The sequence below is a fragment of the Heterocephalus glaber genome, unplaced genomic scaffold, assembly GCF_053883595.1.
Source record: "Heterocephalus glaber isolate CG9 unplaced genomic scaffold, H.glaber_assembly_v1.0 deba00001442, whole genome shotgun sequence".
NCBI classification, from domain to species: Eukaryota; Metazoa; Chordata; class Mammalia; order Rodentia; family Bathyergidae; genus Heterocephalus; species Heterocephalus glaber.
Window position 1 is genome coordinate 19,873,178 of NW_028258296.1, and position 6,078 is coordinate 19,879,255.

Genomic DNA, 6,078 nt, shown 5'->3' on the forward strand with positions numbered 1-6,078 from the left:
GCATAAATATTCTTGTATATCTAAATAGTTCACCTTATTGGTAGGGATCAAGCCACTTGGGAAATATAATGAGGACTGACTTCATGGCAAGAGTCTGCTGAAAAAAGTTAAATATCTAAAGTATTTGATTAGAAATTATTTCAAATATTCAATCTGAAGACCTGCTGTAGGGCTCCTAATATAATTTTGGTTTTTGAAAAGGCTAGCACATATATTATTTCTATGTCACAGAGTAGAGTATATAAAGATGACAGTATTCAGAATACAATTACTCCCCAGATTTTCAACGCCTGAAAAGGCTTCATATTTGAGTCACTCTAATTCATTTTGTGTGGGAGAGGGTGTGGTTCTAGTGTCTCCTCATAAAATTCCATTAATTCTACTCCTGTTGATCTCCATTTTTCTTTTGTAAAAAATCTGCATATAAGATGTATAATGTGATAATTTTATATAACTGAAATCATCACCGTAATCAAGCCAACTGATGTACCTGTCACCTCACAAAGGCAGCTCCCTTCCATGTGTAAATGTGTTGAGAGTACTTAGGAAATTTCAAGTATACAGTATATTATTGTTACCTGTAGTCACCATACTATACAATATATCTCCAAAACTTTTTCATCTGAGACATACTCTGCTGTGGTTTGGATAAGTATCCCCACAAGCCCATCTGTTAAGAGCTTGGTCACCATGATGTAGGGCTATTGAGAGGTAATGGAATCTTTAAAAGGTGGGATTAGTAGGAGGAGGTTAGGTTACTAGCAATATGGCCTTGAAGGGAATAATGGAACCCTAGTCCTTTCCTCTTTTTCTGCTTCCTAGTAGCTATAAAGTAAGAAGTTTGCACCACCATGCACTCCTGGCCATGATATACCCTCTCACCACAGGCCCAAAACAATATGGACAACTGATTAAGCTCTAGAGCCTCTGAAACTATGAACCAAAATAAAACTTTCCTCTTTTTAAATGAATTATCTCAGGTACAGTATTTAGTTACAGTAACAGAAAGCTAACTAACACACACTCCTTGACCAACATATTTTCTTTCTCCCTACTCTTGTACCCTAGTAAGCACCATTCTAATTTCTACTTCTATGAGTTTATTTTAGATTCCACATATAAATGAAATCATATAATATCTATTTTTATATGTCTGGCTTATTTCACTTAGCCTAATGCTCTCCAGGCCCATCCACATTCTCATACATGGCAGTATTTTCTTCTTTTTTCAAGGCTGAATAATACCCACTGTATGCATATACTACTTTCTTTATCCATCCACAGATAGCCATTTAAGTTGTTTCCATACTTCAGCTGTGAATAATGTTGCGGTGAACATGAGAGCTCAGGTATCTGTTTGAGATCCTTATTTCTATTCTTTTGGATAAATACTCATAAATGGAAATGCTGAGTTATATGATAGTTTTATTTTTAATTTTTAAAAGGAATTTCTACACTGTTTTCTATAGCGATTAAACCAGTTTTCATTCTTTGACCTGTGGATATCCAGTTTCCCCAAGGCTGTCTACTGAAGAGTCTAGCTTTCACCCATTGTATATATTCTTGGGTTCTAGTGAAACATCATGGATAAGAGGTGATTTCTAGAATTGTTCTATTGTTCTTACCAACAGACTATAAGCCATAATTCAAGTTCAAAAAGTATTGGTTTACTTTATGTTTGCCATAGGACAGTACTACCTTATAAATTTAAAATCTGCCAACTTCAAAACCGATTATTTCTTATTAGCATGCAATGGATTCATAATTTATGCCTTTGGAGTGATTTCTGTTGATGTAACAAACTTCAGTAATAATTTAAATGTGTTTCTTAGTTTACTTGATAGTTTCTAAAATATGATAAAACTATTTCAACATGGATAGATAACTTTAAATTGATGGTAATTTTATATTTATGGCATTGACATAATATATTTATCACATTATGTGTAAAAAAATCTCAAGATGTTAACCATTCTTAGATTCTTGAGACAAACTGTCTTAGCTAATGTACAAAATCAATATGTTATTTGATGTGATATATTATTTTGTATTTTTGAATTTATTTTCATGTGGAAGATTATCATCTAATTGACTTTTTAAATTTTTCTTTGGTTTGTAATAGTAGCAATCTTTATTTCTTATAGTCATTTGGCCATTCTTCACATTTAATCAACTGATACTATTTACATAAAATTGGAATTATTTCCTACTAGTAAACGTTTCATCTATAAAATACATTAATTAAATAATTACATAGATCAAATATTCTGATACTAGTTTATAACACTGAATTCATCTGATGCCTAAGAGTTGTTTCCCAGGGTCCTTAACATGTCAGAATCAAAACAAATTTTTAAAAATAGGAAATGTTCAAAATAAGTATTTTATTTTCAAAACTAACATATACTCTATTAAGAATGTGCCTTGGAAGTAATGAATAATGAAGCAATTAGAAAGAGCAAATGGTTGAAATGAGTCTGATGAAACAATCAACACTGATCTCCATTCAACATTTGACATACTGGGCTTGTATTTCTACTTTTTCTAAACTTTACCCTACTTTAAGGTAAACATGTTGTCTTTTGCCTCGACATTGTTTAGCAGTTTCTGACACCTAGAAATAACAACCCAGCTAGTTATTGTCTAATCTTTTAATACATATTATCTCTACTTCTCTCTTTATCATCTATGTAGTAGCATAATTGGCCCCAGTTTTCAGATTAAAAAGAAATAGAGGCTCACAGAGATAATGTAATTTAGCTGAGATTTTATAGCAGCTAGGTAACTGAGTTAAGGTCTGAACATAGTTCAGATTCACTCTTTTCACCATTCCCACTCATCCTATGCATTTATTCCCACTCATCCTATGTAGTGTGTTAGTCAGCTTTCTGACTCTCTAACAAATATTTAGGATAATCAACTTTTTAAAAGTTTGTTTTGGTTCATAGGTTTTTAGATTACAGTCCATTATCACATTGTCCTGTGCTTTTAGGCCTTTGGTGGGAATGCCAGACAGCAAGGTGAGTGGTAGATGGAAAAGCAAAACTGCTCACCTTATGGCTGGGAAGCAAGAAAGGGTAAGAAAGAGACTGGGATTCCACTATTCCATTCAAAGAATGACCTACAAACCTTCCCCTAGGCCAGTGGTGGTCAACCTATGGCATTTGTGCAGCAGCCATTTATTATGTCATTGAAAACTCTGAAAGTTTCACCTAGGGTCTAGGCCCTACCTCTTAAAAGACTCCACCACTTCCCAATAACTCTAAGTGGAGCCTCAAGGCTTTAGGGGACACTCCAGACCTAAACTATAACAAGTAGCATTAAATATGTATTTGCTGAATTGATGCTTTTTTGACTTCTTCAGAATAAGGATTTTATTCTGATCATAGAAATCCTTTCATTCGATGCACACAATTGTTACTATAAATAGCACACAAAGAACAAAAAGAAAATGTCTATATTAAGATCTTATGGTTGCATTTGTAAGTCATCCTGAATAATTTAAGACAGTTACCTAAATCTATTTCAGGACTGTGTTCTTATAAGGAAAAAATATATACAGAGAATGGAACCAGCTCAATTTAATAAAGTTTAGTTGAGAAAAAAAAAAAGTTTCTGGAATGGGGCAGCATTCCAAAGGAAAGTTGGTTTAGAAAGCTCCAACCCACTACATATGCAGATCAGTTTTATAGTCAGAGGAAAAGCAGTCTCAATACCAAAACAACCTGATTGGCTGCAGTTGGAATTTGCCTTATTTTTATGGATGTTATTGACAGTTGTAAGCTTCTGATTGACTAGAAGTTCACCTGCTATAACTCAGTTCTCTGGTTTCAAGTGTGTACTCTTAGGGTACAATTTGATTACAAGTCACCTGAGGTTGCATTTCACCATAAAGGCCACTTTACATTATATTTATGCTTCTAGTAAGCAGACTGGTTTAGACCAAATTTATTTTGGCTTAACAAACTAGAAGGGCCTTCCACAATATTTCTTAAGTCTACAGTTTTCAAATGATGCTGTCTCCTCTTTTACATCACATTTTTTTTTGTTTTATGGCTCTTTAAATAAACTGTATATGAATACGATTTATTGCAGTCAATTCACATCACTGGTTTTTAAACTCAACACTATTTTCCCCTTTTTATTTTATTGATAATTCAAATCCAATTTTGAATCCAAATGATAGTTCTATTTAATTGCAACTTTGGCTTATGGCCTAATATCAGGTAAAGACGGTGATTGTATTCTGGAATACAGCTTGGATGTTTCTGATGTCCTGAATTTGTTAAAAAGAACATGAATAAGAAACAAACTTGAATATATCAAAGTATTGGATTATCAAAAAAAAAATATAACACCAAAATATAAACTTTGAAATTAAGATAGTTTCTGGAAAACTGACTCCCATTAAACCAAAATGGACTTTTGTCACTGGAGGTCAATTCATAAAATGAAAATGAAGAATATAGCAAATTTAACTTGAAGGAACATTTCCTTCACTTCAACTCCATGACATTTTACTCTCTTGGTTTCTCATTCTCCTTTGCTAGGTCCTCCTTTGCTGTCCTTTCCTCCTCATGTAGGACTGCTCCATGGTTCAGTCCTTGGTAATCATCTCTTTTCCACTTCTCCATCTACACTCATTAATGCTTGGAAATATTAGCTGCATGCTGATTACTCCCTAATTTTTATTTGTAGCCCCTCCTTCTCCTCCCTACCCTCCCTCAGATTTATACATTCTAATTGGTTATTTGAACAGATCACTAAGAGATGCCTTCAATTTAACATTTTCAAAACTGAAATCTTGATCATCTCAAATTTGCACCACCTGAAGTCTCTCTATGTGAACTGATGGTATCTCTATCCATCTGGATGCTTCAGTCAAAAGCTACAAAATCATACTTGACTAGCTCATTTCTTTCATCTTCTCCAAATAATCTCCTTGCAGAAGGATCTGATCACTTCTCACCACCTCCACTATACCTACCCTAGTTCAAGTCACTATCATTTCTCTCCTTCCACCTCCTCTCTTTATCTGCCCGTGGTCTCCTCATAAGAGTATGAGTGATGCTTTTAAAATGCAAGTCAAGGGGGTAAAATGCAGCTAAGTGGTAGACTGCTTGCCTAGCATGCAAAAGGCCCTAGGTTTTATCCCCAGCATCAGCACAGAATAAAATTAAAATGTAGGCCAGATATCACTCTTTCTTTTCTCAAAATCCCGCAAGAGATCTGCATCTTACATAAAAGTCAACATCCTATAAAACTTTACCCCATCTGTCCAATCTGAATCCGTTTCCTCTCCTTAACTTCCTTTTGCATCTGACTCCTGGCCTCCATAGTTTCTTGAACAGGCCAAGCTTGGGAGATTTAGAGCTGGCTGTTTCTTTGTCCTGGAAAGATTTTCTCCTACCTACCTTCCTTTTCTCGGATTAAGAACCCTTTCTCCAGGTAATTACTTGGTAGCCAATTATCTCCTTCAAATCTTGCCTTAGTGTAACTTTTTTGAATGATGTTCATTCTAAGAATCTTATTTAAAATTCCAATGTGCCCGTCTAGTCTCTCCTTTTACCCTGTCCTACTTTTTCTATATCATGTATTACTTTATAGCTCACCACACAATTTATTCGTGTGCTCATTATATATTTATTTTCTTAGCTTTTGGGGACAGGGTGTCGCAATGCAGTTCAGGCTGACCTCGAACTTGCAGCGATCCTTCTGCCCTTGCCTTCCAAGTGCTGGGATTACAGCCATGTGTCACCATGCCCGTCCTACATACTTCTAAAAAATAAAATGTAAACTAGGGCAAGGAGTGCTTTGTCCCATAATTTTGAGGGTTTGGCACATAGCAGACACCTCATGAAGGAGCCACGAACTTATTCATACAGTTAGGCAGACTGCCCATACTTTCTTCACTCCTCAATTTTGGTACCTTGCTACTGTCCACAGCCCAGTTAAATGTTTTCTTTTTTTTTTTTTTTTTGTACCTGGGATCGAACTCGGGACCTTACGCTTGCAAGGCCGGCACCAGAACCACTGAGCTAAATCCCCAGGCCCTAAATGTTTTCTTTGGGACCTTCG